The sequence below is a fragment of the Ascaphus truei genome, unplaced genomic scaffold (assembly GCF_040206685.1).
Source record: "Ascaphus truei isolate aAscTru1 unplaced genomic scaffold, aAscTru1.hap1 HAP1_SCAFFOLD_606, whole genome shotgun sequence".
In the NCBI taxonomy this organism is placed as follows: domain Eukaryota; kingdom Metazoa; phylum Chordata; class Amphibia; order Anura; family Ascaphidae; genus Ascaphus; species Ascaphus truei.
The window spans coordinates 18,772-33,434 of record NW_027456939.1 but is presented as its reverse complement, the minus strand read 5'-3'; the positions used below and the strand labels follow the sequence as shown (position 1 = coordinate 33,434).

The window sequence follows — 14,663 nt, the reverse complement described above, 5'->3', positions numbered from 1 at the left end:
GTTTAAATTGATAAACATACCATGAATCGCTCCCTAGAGTCGTCTCAATCAGCGCTGCTCCCTTCCCCCGTTACCACACGAGAACGCTGGGAAATTAAGGGATTTATCTCAGTATAGTGAAATATTAGGAACATTTTGTATGGAGCAGAATAATTAGCACAATTTTTCAAATATTTAATCTACATTCTTAGGCCGCGCATATAGTACTGGCGACGTCGCCCGAAAACAGAAGCATTGCCGCCGCGTGCGCTTATAGTGCGCGCTACGGCAACAAAGCGACGTCGCCGGTTCGGAAACTGGTAGCCGGCAAAATTAGATTTTTCAAGGGCCGTCATGTCACTTGAACAAATCAAATTGCCGGAATCCCGCACTGCCGCCGCCCGGCGAAACATAACTTTTGCCGGTGGCGACGGCGTCGTCACCCGTCGTGTCGCCATCGACGGCACTATAGGCACAGCCTTAATTTTTTTCTCTCCCTTACTGTGCCTCTCTCTCCCCCTCACTGTGCCTAACTCTCCCCCTCACTGTGCCTCTCTCTCCCCATCACTGTGCCTCTCTCTCCCCATCACTGTGCCTCTCTCTCCCCATCACTGTGCCTCTCTCTCCCCATCACTGTGCCTCTCTCTCCCCCTCACTGTGCCTCTCTCTCCCCCTCACTGTGCCTCTCTCCCCATCACTGTGCCTCTTTCTCCCCATCACTGTGCCTCTCTCTCCCCATCACTGTGCCTCTCTCTCCCCATCACTGTGCCTCTCTCTCCCCATCACTGTGCCTCTCTCTCCCCATCACTGTGCCTAACTCTCCCCATCACTGTGCCTCTACCGCTCCCCTCACTGTGCCTCTCCCCCCTCCCCTCACTGTGCCTCTCCCCGTCCCCTCGCTGTGCCTCTCCCATGTCCCTCTCCTCCCTCCCCTCACTGTGCCTCTTTTTCCCCCTCCCCTCACTGCGCACCTCTTCCCCTCCCCCCACTGCGCCTCTCTCCCCCTACTCCCACTGCGCCTCTCTCCCCCTCCCCTCACTGCCTCTATACCCCCTTCCCCCAGTCCCCTCACTGTGCCTCTCCCCCCTCCCCTCGCTGCGCCTCTCTCCCCCCTCCCCTCACTGTGCCTCTATCCCCCCCCTCACTGTGCCTCTCTCCTCCCTCCCCTCACTGTGCCTCTCACCCCCCTCCCCTCACTGTGCCTCTCCCTGTCCCCTCACTGTGCCTCTCCCTGTCCCCTCACTGTGCTTCTCCCCCCCTCACTGTGCCTCTCTCCTCCCTCCCCTCACTGTGCCTCTCCTCCTTCCCTCACTGTGCCTCTCTCTCCTCCTTCCCTCAATGTGCCTCTCTCCCCCCCTCCCCTCACTGTGCCTCTCTCCTCCCTTCCCTCAATCTTCCCTCCTTTCACTGTGCTTCTCCCCCCCTCACTGTGCCTCTCTCCTCCCTTCCCTCACTGTGCCTCTCTCCTCCCTGTGCCTCTCACCCCCCTCCCCTCACTGTGCCTCTCCCTGTCCCCTCACTGTGCTCTCCCCCCTCACTGTGCCTCTCTCCTCCCTCCCCTCACTGTGCCTCTCCTCCTTCCCTCACTGTGCCTCTCTCTCCTCCTTCCCTCAATGTGCCTCTCTCCTCCATTCCCTCACTGAGCCTCTCTCTCCTCCATCCCCCACTGTGCCTCTCTCCCCCTCCCCTCACTGTGCCTCTCCACCCTTTCCTCACGCTTCCCTCCTTTCTCTGTGCCTCTCTCCCCCTCACTGTGCCTCTCTCCCCTCACTGTGCCTCGCTCCCCTCAATATGCCTCGCTTCCCTCTCACTGTGCCTCTCCCCTCCCCGTGCCTCTCCCCCTCCCCTCCCAGTGCCTCTCCCCCTCCCCTCACTGTGCCTCTTTCCCCTCCCCTCCCCTCACTGTGCCTCTCTCCCCGTCCTCATTGTGCATTCCTCCCCCCTCCCCTCACTGTGCCTCTCTCTCCCCATTCCCTCACTGTGCCTCTCCCCCCTTTCCTAACTCTCCCCCTCCCCTCACTGTGCCTCTCTCCCTCCCCTCACTGTGCCTCTCCCCCCTCCCCTCACTGTGCCTCTCTCCCCTCCCCTCACTGTGCCTCTCTCCCCTCCCCTCACTGTGCCTCTCTCCCCTTCCCCTCACTGTGCCTCTCCCTCCTCCCCTCACTGTGCCTCCCCCCTCCCCTCACCGTGCCTCTCTCCCCTCACTGTGCCTCTCCCCCCTCCCCTCACTGTGCTTCTCTCCCTTCTCCTCACTGTGCCTCTCCCCCCCCCCTCACTGTGCCTCTCTCCCCCCCCTCACTGTGCCTCTCTCCCCCCCCTCACTGTGCCTCTCTTTCCCCCCTCTGCTCACTGTGCCTCTCTCCCCTCCTCCCCTCACTGTGCCTCTGTACCCCCCTCCCCTCACTGTGCCTCGCTCTCCCCTCCCGTCACTGTGCCTCTCTCCCCTCCTCCCCTCACTGTGCCTCTGAACCCCCCTCCCCTCACTGTGCCTCACTCCCCCCTCCCCTCACTGTGCCTCTCTCCCCCACTCCCCTCACTGTGCCTCTCTCCCCCCTCCCCTCACTGTGCCTCTCTCCCCCCTCCCCTCACTGTGCCTCTCTCCCCCCTCCCCTCACTGTGCCTCTCTCCCCTCCTTCCCCTCACTGTGCCTCTCTCCACCACTCCCCTCACTGTGCCTCTCTCCCCTCCCCTCACTGTGCCTCTCTCCCCTCCCCTCACTGTGCCTCTCTCCCCTCACTTTGCCTCTCTCCCCCCTCCCCTCACTGTGCCTCTCTCCCCCCCCTCACTGTGCCTCCTCCCCCTCCCCTCACTGTGCCTCTCTCCCCTCTCCCCTCACTGTGCCTCTCTCCTCCCTCCCCTCACTGTGCCTCTCCTCCTTCCCTCACTGTGCCTCTCTCTCCTCCTTCCCTCACTGTGCCTCTCTCTCCTCCTTCCCTCAATGTGCCTCTCTCCCCCCCTCCCCTCACTGTGCCTCTCTCCTCCCTTCCCTCACTCTTCCCTCCTTTCACTGTGCTTCTCCCCCCCTCACTGTGCCTCTCTCCTCCCTCCCCTCACTGTGCCTCTCCTCCTTCCCTCACTGTGCCTCTCTCTCCTCCTTCCCTCAATGTGCCTCTCTCCCCCCCTCCCCTCACTGTGCCTCTATCCCCCCTCACTGTGCCTCTATCCCCCCCTCACTGTGCCTCTATCCCCCCCTCACTGTGCCTCTCTCCTCCCTTCCCTCACTGTGCCTCTCTCCTCCCTCCCCTCACTGTGCCTCTCACCCCCCTCCCCTCACTGTGCCTCTCCCTGTCCCCTCACTGTGCTCTCACCCCTCACTGTGCCTCTCTCCTCCCTCCCCTCACTGTGCCTCTCTCCTCCCTCCCCTCACTGTGCCTCTCCTCCTTCCCTCACTGTGCCTCTCTCTCCTCCTTCCCTCAATGTGCCTCTCTCCTCCCTTCCCTCACTGAGCCTCTCTCTCCTCCATCCCCCACCGTGCCTCTCTCCCCCTCCCCTCACTGTGCCTCTCCACCCTTTCCTCACTCTTCCCTCCTTTCTCTGTGCCTCTCTCCCCCTCACTGTGCCTCTCTCCCCTCTCCCCTCACTGTGCCTCGCTCCCCTCAATATGCCTCGCTTCCCTCTCCCTGTGCCTCTCCCCTCCCCGTGCCTCTCCCCCTCCCCTCCCCGTGCCTCTCCCCCTCCCCTCCCCGTGCCTCTCCCCCTCCCCGTGCCTCTCCCCCTCCCCTCACTGTGCCTCTTTCCCCTCCCCTCCCCTCACTGTGCCTCTCTCCCCCTCCTCATTGTGCATTCCTCCCCCCTCCCCTCACTGTGCCTCTCTCTCCCCATTCCCTCACTGTGCCTCTCCCCCCTTTCCTAACTCTCCCCCTCCCCTCACTGTGCCTCTCTCCCTCCCCTCACTGTGCCTCTCCCCCCTCCCCTCACTTTGCCTCTCTCCCCTCCCCTCACTGTGCCTCTCTCCCCTCCCCTCACTGTGCCTCTCTCCCCTTCCCCTCACTGTGCCTCTCTCCCCTTCCCCTCACTGTGCCTCTCCCCCCTCCCCTCACCGTGCCTCTCCCCCCTCCCCTCACCGTGCCTCTCTCCCCTCACTGTGCCTCTCCCCCCTCCCCTCACTGTGCTTCTCTCCCTTCTCCTCACTGTGCCTCTCCCCCCTCCCTCACTGTGCCTCTCTCCCCCCCCTCACTGTGCCTCTCTTTCCCCCCTCTGCTCACTGTGCCTCTCTCCCCTCCTCCCCTCACTGTGCCTCTGTACCCCCCTCCCCTCACTGTGCCTCGCTCTCCCCTCCCGTCACTGTGCCTCTCTCCCCTCCTCCCCTCACTGTGCCTCTGTACCCCCCTCCCCTCACTGTGCCTCGCTCCCCCCTCCCCTCACTGTGCCTCTCTCCCCCACTCCCCTCACTGTGCCTCTCTCCCCCCTCCCCTCACTGTGCCTCTCTCCCCCCTCCCCTCACTGTGCCTCTCTCCCCCCTCCCCTCACTGTGCCTCTCTCCCCCCCTCCCCTCACTGTGCCTCTCTCCCCTCCTTCCCCTCACTGTGCCTCTCTCCCCTCCTTCCCATCACTGTGCCTCTCTCCCCCACTCCCCTCACTGTGCCTCTCCCCTCCCCTCACTGTGCCCCTCTCCCCTCACTTTGCCTCTCTCCCCCCTCCCCTCACTGTGCCTCTCTCCCCCCCCTCACTGTGCCTCCTCCCCCCTCCCCTCACTGTGCCTCTCTCCCCTCTCCCCTCACTGTGCCTCTCTCCCCCACTCCCCTCACTGTGCCTCTCTCCCCTCCCCTCACTGTGCCTCTCTCCCCCACTCCCCTCACTGTGCCTCTCTCCCCCCTCCCCTCACTGTGCCTCTCTCCCCCCTCCCCTCACTGTGCCTCTCTCCCCCCTCCCCTCACTGTGCCTCTCTCCCCCTCCCCTCACTCTGTCTCTCTCCCCTCTCCCCTCACTGTGCCTCTCCCCCCCCTCACTGTGCCTCTCTCCCCTCTCCCCTCACTGTGCCTCGCTCCCCTCAATATGCCTCGCTTCCCTCTCCCTGTGCCTCTCCCCTCCCCGTGCCTCTCCCCCTCCCCTCCCCGTGCCTCTCCCCCTCCCCGTGCCTCTCCCCCTCCCCTCACTGTGCCTCTTTCCCCTCCCCTCCCCTCACTGTGCCTCTCTCCCCCTCCTCATTGTGCATTCCTCCCCCCTCCCCTCACTGTGCCTCTCTCTCCCCATTCCCTCACTGTGCCTCTCCCCCCTTTCCTAACTCTCCCCCTCCCCTCACTGTGCCTCTCTCCCTCCCCTCACTGTGCCTCTCTCCCCTCCCCTCACTGTGCCTCTCTCCCCTCCCCTCACTGTGCCTCTCTCCCCTCACTTTGCCTCTCTCCCCCCTCCCCTCACTGTGCCTCTCTCCCCCCCCTCACTGTGCCTCCTCCCCCTCCCCTCACTGTGCCTCTCTCCCCTCTCCCCTCACTGTGCCTCTCTCCTCCCTCCCCTCACTGTGCCTCTCCTCCTTCCCTCACTGTGCCTCTCCCCCTCCCCTCACTGTGCCTCTCTCCCCCCTCCCCTCACTGTACCTCTCTCCCCTCCTCCCCTCACTGTGCCTCTGTACCCCCCTCCCCTCACTGTGCCTTGCTCCCCCTCCCCTCACTGTGCCTCTCTCCCCCACTCCCCTCACTGTGCCTCTCTCCCCCCTCCCCTCACTGTGCCTCTCTCCCCCCTCCCCTCACTGTGCCTCTCTCCCCTCCTTCCCCTCACTGTGCCTCTCTCCCCCACTCCCCTCACTGTGCCTCTCTCCCCTCCCCTCACTGTGCCCCACTCCCCTCACTTTGCCTCTCTCCCCCCTCCCCTCACTGTGCCTCTCTCCCCCCCCCTCACTGTGCCTCTCTCCCCTCTCCCCTCACTGTGCCTCTCTCCCCCACTCCCCTCACTGTGCCTCTCTCCCCTCCCCTCACTGTGCCTCTCTCCCCCACTCCCCTCACTGTGCCTCTCTCCCCCCTCCCATCACTGTGCTTCTCTCCCCCCTCCCCTCACTGTGCCTCTCTCCCCCTCCCCTCACTGTGTCTCTCTCCCCTCACTGTGCCTCTCCCCCCCCTCACTGTGCCTCTCTCCCCCCTCCCCTCACTGTGCCTCTCTCCCCTCACTGTGCCTCTCCCCCTCCCCTCACCTCACTGTGCCTCTCTCCCCTTCCCCTCACTGTGCCTCTCTCCCTTCCCCTCACTGTGCCTCTCCCCCCTCCCCTCATTGTGCCTCTCCCCCCTCCCCTCACTGTGCCTCTCTCCCCTCCCCTCACTGTGCTTCTCTCCCTTCTCCTCACTGTGCCTCTCTCCCCTCCCCTCACTGTGCCTCTCTCCCCCCCCTCCCCTCACTGTGCCTCTCTCCCCCCCTCCCCTCACTGTGCCTCTCTCCCCCCCTCCCCTCACTGTGCCTCTCTCCCCCCTCCCCTCACTGTGCCTCTCTCCCCCTTCCCTACATACAGTTGCTTGCTTGCTGGATAGCGCAGTTGTGGGGATAATAATGCCGCGGCCGTGGGTTTGATCCCCACACCGGCCATTCTGCAGCTTTCTTTGCATTTGTTCTGTGTTTTATAAAAGGTTACGAGGATGTAAAAGTTTAAATTGATAAACATACCATGAATCGCTCCCTAGAGTCGTCTCAATCAGCGCTGCTCCCTTCCCCCGTTACCACACGAGAACGCTGGGAAATTAAGGGATTTATCTCAGTATAGTGAAATATTAGGAACATTTTGTATGGAGCAGAATAATTAGCACAGGGAAAATAACAGGAAAATAAAGCCCATCATAAGCATAATTTTTCAAATATTTAATCTACATTCTTAGGCCGCGCATATAGTACTGGCGACGTCGCCCGAAAACAGAAGCATTGCCGCCGCGTGCGCTTATAGTGCGCGCTACGGCGACAAAGCGACGTCGCCGGTTCGGAAACTGGTAGCCGGCAAAATTAGATTTTTCAAGGGCCGTCACGTCACTTGAACAAATCAAATTGCCGGAATCCCGCACTGCCGCCGCCCGGCGAAACATAACTTTTGCCGGTGGCGACGGCGTCGTCACCCGTCGTGTCGCCATCGACGGCACTATAGGCACAGCCTTAATTTTTTTCTCTCCCTTACTGTGCCTCTCTCTCCCCCTCACTGTGCCTCTCTCTCCCCCTCACTGTGCCTCTCTCTCCCCATCACTGTGCCTCTCTCTCCCCATCACTGTGCCTCTCTCTCCCCATCACTGTGCCTAACTCTCCCCATCACTGTGCCTAACTCTCCCCATCACTGTGCCTCTACCGCTCCCCTCACTGTGCCTCTCCCCCCTCCCTCACTGTGCCTCTCTCCGCCCCTCCCCTCACTGTGCCTCTCTCCCCCCCCTCACTGTGCCTCTCTCCCCCCCTCACTGTGCCTCTCTCCCCCCCTCCCCTCACTGTGCCTCTCCCCCTTCCCCTCACTGTGCCTCTCCCTTCCCCTCACTGTGCCTCTCCCCCCTCCCCTAACTGTGCCTCTCCCCCCTCCCCTCACTGTGCCGCTCCCCCCTCCCCTCACTGTGCCGCTCCCCCCTCCCCTCACTGTGCCTCTCCCCCCTCCCCTCACTGTGCCTCTCTCCCCTCCCCTCACTGTGCCTCTCCCCCTCACTGTGCCTCTCCCCCTCCCCTAACTGTGCTTCTCTCCCTTCTCCTCACTGTGCCTCTCTCCCCTCTCCGTGCCTCTCTCCGGCCCTCCCCTCACTGTGCCTCTCTCTCCCCTCCCCTCACTGTGCTTCTCTCCCTTCTCCTCACTGTGCCTCTCTCCGCCCCTCCTCTCACTGTGCCTCTCTCCCCCCCCTCCCTTCACTGTGCCTCTCTCCCCTCCTCCCCTCACTGTGCCTCTGTCCCCATCCCCTCACTGTGCCTCGCTCCCCCCTCCCCTCACTGTGCCTCTCCCCCACTCCCCTCACTGTGCCTCTCTCCCCCCTCCCCTCACTGTGCCTCTCTCCCCCCTCCCCTCACTGTGCCTCTCTCCCCTCCTTCCCCTCACTGTGCCTCTCTCCCCCACTCCCCTCACTGTGCCTCTCTCCCCTCCCCTCACTGTGCCCCGCTCCCCTCACTTTGCCTCTCTCCCCCCCTCACTGTGCCTCTCTCCCCCCCTCACTGTGCCTCTCTCCCCCTCCCCTCACTGTGCCTCTCTCCCCCCCTCACTGTGCCTCCTCCCCCCTCCCCTCACTGTGCCTCTCTCCCCTCTCCCCTCACTGTGCCTCTCTCCCCCACTCCCCTCACTGTGCCTCTCTCCCCTCCCCTCACTGTGCCTCTCTCCCCTCCCCTCACTGTGCCTCTCTCCCCCACTCCCCTCACTGTGGGTGTCTCTCCCCCCCCTCACTGTGCCTCTCTCCCCTCACTGTGCCTCTCCCCCTCCCCTCCCCTCACTGTGCCTCTCTCCCCTTCCCCTCACTGTGCCTCTCTCCCCTTCCCCTCACTGTGCCTCTCTCCCCTTCCCCTCATTGTGCCTCTCCCCCCTCCCCTCACTGTGCCTCTCCCCCCTCCCCTCATTGTGCCTCTCCCCCCTCCCCTCACTGTGCCTCTCCCCCCTCCCCTCACTGTGCCTCTCCCCCCTTCCCTCACTGTGCCTCTCCCCCCTCCTCACTGTGCCTCTCCCCCCTCCTCACTGTGCCTCTCTCCCCTCCTTCCCCTCACTGTGCCTCTCTCCTCCACTCCCCTCACTGTGCCTCTCTCCTCTCCCCTCACTGTGCCCCGCTCCCCTCACTTTGCCTCTCTCCCCCCCTCACTGTGCCTCTCTCCCCCCTCCCCTCACTGTGCCTCTCTCCCCTCCCCTCACTGTGCCTCTCTCCCCCACTCCCCTCACTGTGCCTCTCTCCCCTCCCCTCACTGTGCCTCTCTCCCCCCCCCTCACTGTGCCTCTCTCCCCCACTCCCCTCACTGTGGCTCTCTCTCCCCTCCCCTCACTGTGTCTCTCCCCCCTCCCCTCACTGTGTCTCTCCCCCCCCTCACTGTGCCTCTCTCCCCTCACTGTGCCTCTCCCCCTCCCCTCCCCTCACTGTGCCTCTCTCCCCTTCCCCTCACTGTGCCTCTCCCTTCCCCTCACTGTGCCTCTCCCTTCCCCTCACTGTGCCTCTCCCCCTTCCCCTCACTGTGCCTCTCCCCCCTCCCCTCACTGTGCCTCTCCCCCCTCCCCTCACTGTGCCTCTCCCCCCTCCCCTCACTGTGCCCCGCTCCCCTCACTGTGCCTCTCTCCCCTCACTGTGCCTCTCCCCCCCCCCTCACTGTGCCTCTCTCCCCCCTTCCCTCACTGTGCCTCTCCCCCCTCCTCACTGTGCCTCTCTCCCCTCCTTCCCCTCACTGTGCCTCTCTCCTCCACTCCCCTCACTGTGCCTCTCTCCCCTCCCCTCACTGTGCCCCGCTCCCCTCACTGTGCCTCTCTCCCCTCACTGTGCCTCTCCCCCTCCCCTCCCCGTGCCTCTCTCCCTTCCCCTCACTGTGCCTCTCCCCCCTCCCCTCACTGTGCCTCTCTCCCCTCACTGTGCCTCTCCCCCCTCCCCTCACTGTGCTTCTCTCCCTTCTCCTCACTGTGCCTCTCTCCCCTCTCCCCTCACTGTGCCTCTCTCCGGCCCTCCCCTCACTGTGCCTCTCTCCCCCCCCCCTCACTGTGCCTCTCTCCCCCCCCTCACTGTGCCTCTCTCCCCCCCTCCCCTCACTGTGCCTCTCTCCCCCCCTCCCCTCACTGTGCCTCTCTCCCCCCTCCCCTCACTGTGCCTCTCTCCCCCCTCCCCTCACTGTGCCTCTATCCCCTCCTCCCCTCACTGTGCCTCTCTCCCCCTTCCCTACATACAGTTGCTTGCTTGCTGGATAGCGCAGTTGTGGGGATAATAATGCCGCGGCCGTGGGTTTGATCCCCACACCGGCCATTCTGCAGCTTTCTTTGCATTTGTTCTGTGTTTTATAAAAGGTTATGAGGATGTAAAAGTTTAAATTGATAAACATACCATGAATCGCTCCCTAGGGTCGTCTCAATAAGCGCTGCTCCCTTCCCCCGTTACCACACGAGAACGCTGGGAAATTAAGGGATTTATCTCAGTATAGTGAAATATTAGGAACATTTTGTATGGAGCAGAATAATTAGCACAATTTTTCAAATATTTAATCTACATTCTTAGGCCGCGCATATAGTACTGGCGACGTCGCCCGAAAACAGAAGCATTGCCGCCGCGTGCGCTTATAGTGCGCGCTACGGCGACAAAGCGACGTCGCCGGTTCGGAAACTGGTAGCCGGCAAAATTAGATTTTTCAAGGGCCGTCACGTCACTTGAACAAATCAAATTGCCGGAATCCCGCACTGCCGCCGCCCGGCGAAACATAACTTTTGCCGGTGGCGACGGCGTCGTCACCCGTCGTGTCGCCATCGACGGCACTATAGGCACAGCCTTAATTTTTTTCTCTCCCTTACTGTGCCTCTCTCTCCCCCTCACTGTGCCTCTCTCTCCCCCTCACTGTGCCTCTCTCTCCCCATCACTGTGCCTCTCTCTCCCCATCACTGTGCCTCTCTCTCCCCATCACTGTGCCTAACTCTCCCCATCACTGTGCCTAACTCTCCCCATCACTGTGCCTCTACCGCTCCCCTCACTGTGCCTCTCCCCCCTCCCTCACTGTGCCTCTCTCCGCCCCTCCCCTCACTGTGCCTCTCTCCCCCCCCTCACTGTGCCTCTCTCCCCCCCTCACTGTGCCTCTCTCCCCCCCTCCCCTCACTGTGCCTCTCTCCCCTCCTCCCCTCACTGTGCCTCTGTCCCCCCCTCCCCTCACTGTGCCTCGCTCCCCCCTCCCCTCACTGTGCCTCTCTCCCCCACTCCCCTCACTGTGCCTCTCTCCCCCCTCCCCTCACTGTGCCTCTCTCACCCCTCCCCTCACTGTGCCTCTTTCCCCCACTCCCCTCACTGTGCCTCTCTCCCCCCTCCCCTCACTGTGCCTCTCTCCCCCTCCCCTCACTGTGTCTCTCTCCCCTCTCCCCTCACTGTGCCTCTCCCCCCCTCACTGTGCCTCTCTCCCCCCTCACTGTGCCTCTCTCCCCTCACTGTGCCTCTCCCCCTCCCCTCCCCTCACTGTGCCTCTCTCCCTTCCCCTCACTGTGCCTCTCCCCCCTCCCCTCACTGTGCCTCTCCCCCCTCCCCTCACTGTGCCTCTCTCCCCTCACTGTGCCTCTCCCCCCTCCCCTCACTGTGCTTCTCTCCCTTCTCCTCACTGTGCCTCTCTCCCCTCTCCCCTCACTGTGCCTCTCTCCGGCCCTCCCCTCACTGTGCCTCTATCCCCCCCCCTCACTGTGCCTCTCTCCCCCCCTCCCCTCACTGTGCCTCTCTCCCCCCCTCCCCTCACTGTGCCTCTCTCCCCCCCTCCCCTCACTGTGCCTCTCCCCCGTCCCCTCGCTGTGCCTCTCCCATGTCCCTCTCCTCCCTCACCTCACTGTGCCTCTTTTTCCCCCTACCCTCACTGCGCACTTCTTCCCCCTCCCCCCACTGCGCCTCTCTCCCCCTCCCCTCACTGCCTCTATACCCCCTTCCCCCACTCCCCTCACTGTGCCTCTCCCCCCTCCCCTTGCTGCGCCTCTCTCCCCCCTCCCCTCACTGTGCCTCTATCCCCCCCTTCACTGTGCCTCTATCCCCCCCTCACTGTGCCTCTCTCCTCCCTCCCCTCACTGTGCCTCTCTCCCCCACTCCCCTCACTGTGCCTCTCTCCCCCCTCCCCTCACTGTGCCTCTCTCCCCCCTCCCCTCACTGTGCCTCTCTCCCCCCTCCCCTCACTGTGCCTCTCTCCCCCTCCCCTCACTCTGTCTCTCTCCCCTCTCCCCTCACTGTGCCTCTCCCCCCCCTCACTGTGCCTCTCTCCCCTCTCCCCTCACTGTGCCTCGCTCCCCTCAATATGCCTCGCTTCCCTCTCCCTGTGCCTCTCCCCTCCCCGTGCCTCTCCCCCTCCCCTCCCCGTGCCTCTCCCCCTCCCCGTGCCTCTCCCCCTCCCCTCACTGTGCCTCTTTCCCCTCCCCTCCCCTCACTGTGCCTCTCTCCCCCTCCTCATTGTGCATTCCTCCCCCCTCCCCTCACTGTGCCTCTCTCTCCCCATTCCCTCACTGTGCCTCTCCCCCCTTTCCTAACTCTCCCCCTCCCCTCACTGTGCCTCTCTCCCTCCCCTCACTGTGCCTCTCTCCCCTCCCCTCACTGTGCCTCTCTCCCCTCCCCTCACTGTGCCTCTCTCCCCTCACTTTGCCTCTCTCCCCCCTCCCCTCACTGTGCCTCTCTCCCCCCCCTCACTGTGCCTCCTCCCCCTCCCCTCACTGTGCCTCTCTCCCCTCTCCCCTCACTGTGCCTCTCTCCTCCCTCCCCTCACTGTGCCTCTCCTCCTTCCCTCACTGTGCCTCTCCCCCTCCCCTCACTGTGCCTCTCTCCCCCCTCCCCTCACTGTACCTCTCTCCCCTCCTCCCCTCACTGTGCCTCTGTACCCCCCTCCCCTCACTGTGCCTTGCTCCCCCTCCCCTCACTGTGCCTCTCTCCCCCACTCCCCTCACTGTGCCTCTCTCCCCCCTCCCCTCACTGTGCCTCTCTCCCCCCTCCCCTCACTGTGCCTCTCTCCCCTCCTTCCCCTCACTGTGCCTCTCTCCCCCACTCCCCTCACTGTGCCTCTCTCCCCTCCCCTCACTGTGCCCCACTCCCCTCACTTTGCCTCTCTCCCCCCTCCCCTCACTGTGCCTCTCTCCCCCCCCCTCACTGTGCCTCTCTCCCCTCTCCCCTCACTGTGCCTCTCTCCCCCACTCCCCTCACTGTGCCTCTCTCCCCTCCCCTCACTGTGCCTCTCTCCCCCACTCCCCTCACTGTGCCTCTCTCCCCCCTCCCATCACTGTGCTTCTCTCCCCCCTCCCCTCACTGTGCCTCTCTCCCCCTCCCCTCACTGTGTCTCTCTCCCCTCACTGTGCCTCTCCCCCCCCTCACTGTGCCTCTCTCCCCCCTCCCCTCACTGTGCCTCTCTCCCCTCACTGTGCCTCTCCCCCTCCCCTCACCTCACTGTGCCTCTCTCCCCTTCCCCTCACTGTGCCTCTCTCCCTTCCCCTCACTGTGCCTCTCCCCCCTCCCCTCATTGTGCCTCTCCCCCCTCCCCTCACTGTGCCTCTCTCCCCTCCCCTCACTGTGCTTCTCTCCCTTCTCCTCACTGTGCCTCTCTCCCCTCCCCTCACTGTGCCTCTCTCCCCCCCTCCCCTCACTGTGCCTCTCTCCCCCCCTCCCCTCACTGTGCCTCTCTCCCCCCCTCCCCTCACTGTGCCTCTCTCCCCCCTCCCCTCACTGTGCCTCTCTCCCCCTTCCCTACATACAGTTGCTTGCTTGCTGGATAGCGCAGTTGTGGGGATAATAATGCCGCGGCCGTGGGTTTGATCCCCACACCGGCCATTCTGCAGCTTTCTTTGCATTTGTTCTGTGTTTTATAAAAGGTTACGAGGATGTAAAAGTTTAAATTGATAAACATACCATGAATCGCTCCCTAGAGTCGTCTCAATCAGCGCTGCTCCCTTCCCCCGTTACCACACGAGAACGCTGGGAAATTAAGGGATTTATCTCAGTATAGTGAAATATTAGGAACATTTTGTATGGAGCAGAATAATTAGCACAGGGAAAATAACAGGAAAATAAAGCCCATCATAAGCATAATTTTTCAAATATTTAATCTACATTCTTAGGCCGCGCATATAGTACTGGCGACGTCGCCCGAAAACAGAAGCATTGCCGCCGCGTGCGCTTATAGTGCGCGCTACGGCGACAAAGCGACGTCGCCGGTTCGGAAACTGGTAGCCGGCAAAATTAGATTTTTCAAGGGCCGTCACGTCACTTGAACAAATCAAATTGCCGGAATCCCGCACTGCCGCCGCCCGGCGAAACATAACTTTTGCCGGTGGCGACGGCGTCGTCACCCGTCGTGTCGCCATCGACGGCACTATAGGCACAGCCTTAATTTTTTTCTCTCCCTTACTGTGCCTCTCTCTCCCCCTCACTGTGCCTCTCTCTCCCCCTCACTGTGCCTCTCTCTCCCCATCACTGTGCCTCTCTCTCCCCATCACTGTGCCTCTCTCTCCCCATCACTGTGCCTAACTCTCCCCATCACTGTGCCTAACTCTCCCCATCACTGTGCCTCTACCGCTCCCCTCACTGTGCCTCTCCCCCCTCCCTCACTGTGCCTCTCTCCGCCCCTCCCCTCACTGTGCCTCTCTCCCCCCCCTCACTGTGCCTCTCTCCCCCCCTCACTGTGCCTCTCTCCCCCCCTCCCCTCACTGTGCCTCTCCCCCTTCCCCTCACTGTGCCTCTCCCTTCCCCTCACTGTGCCTCTCCCCCCTCCCCTAACTGTGCCTCTCCCCCCTCCCCTCACTGTGCCGCTCCCCCCTCCCCTCACTGTGCCGCTCCCCCCTCCCCTCACTGTGCCTCTCCCCCCTCCCCTCACTGTGCCTCTCTCCCCTCCCCTCACTGTGCCTCTCCCCCTCACTGTGCCTCTCCCCCTCCCCTAACTGTGCTTCTCTCCCTTCTCCTCACTGTGCCTCTCTCCCCTCTCCGTGCCTCTCTCCGGCCCTCCCCTCACTGTGCCTCTCTCCCCCCTCCCCTCACTGTGCTTCTCTCCCTTCTCCTCACTGTGCCTCTCTCCGCCCCTCCTCTCACTGTGCCTCTCTCCCCCCCCTCCCTTCACTGTGCCTCTCTCCCCTCCTCCCCTCACTG

General features: G+C 63.1%; 1 pseudogene; it reads right to left on the bottom strand.

Moving 5' to 3' along the window:
• Positions 1-14,663, bottom strand: part of LOC142485589 (uncharacterized) — a 66,326-nt pseudogene that overhangs the window by 33,342 nt on the left and 18,321 nt on the right.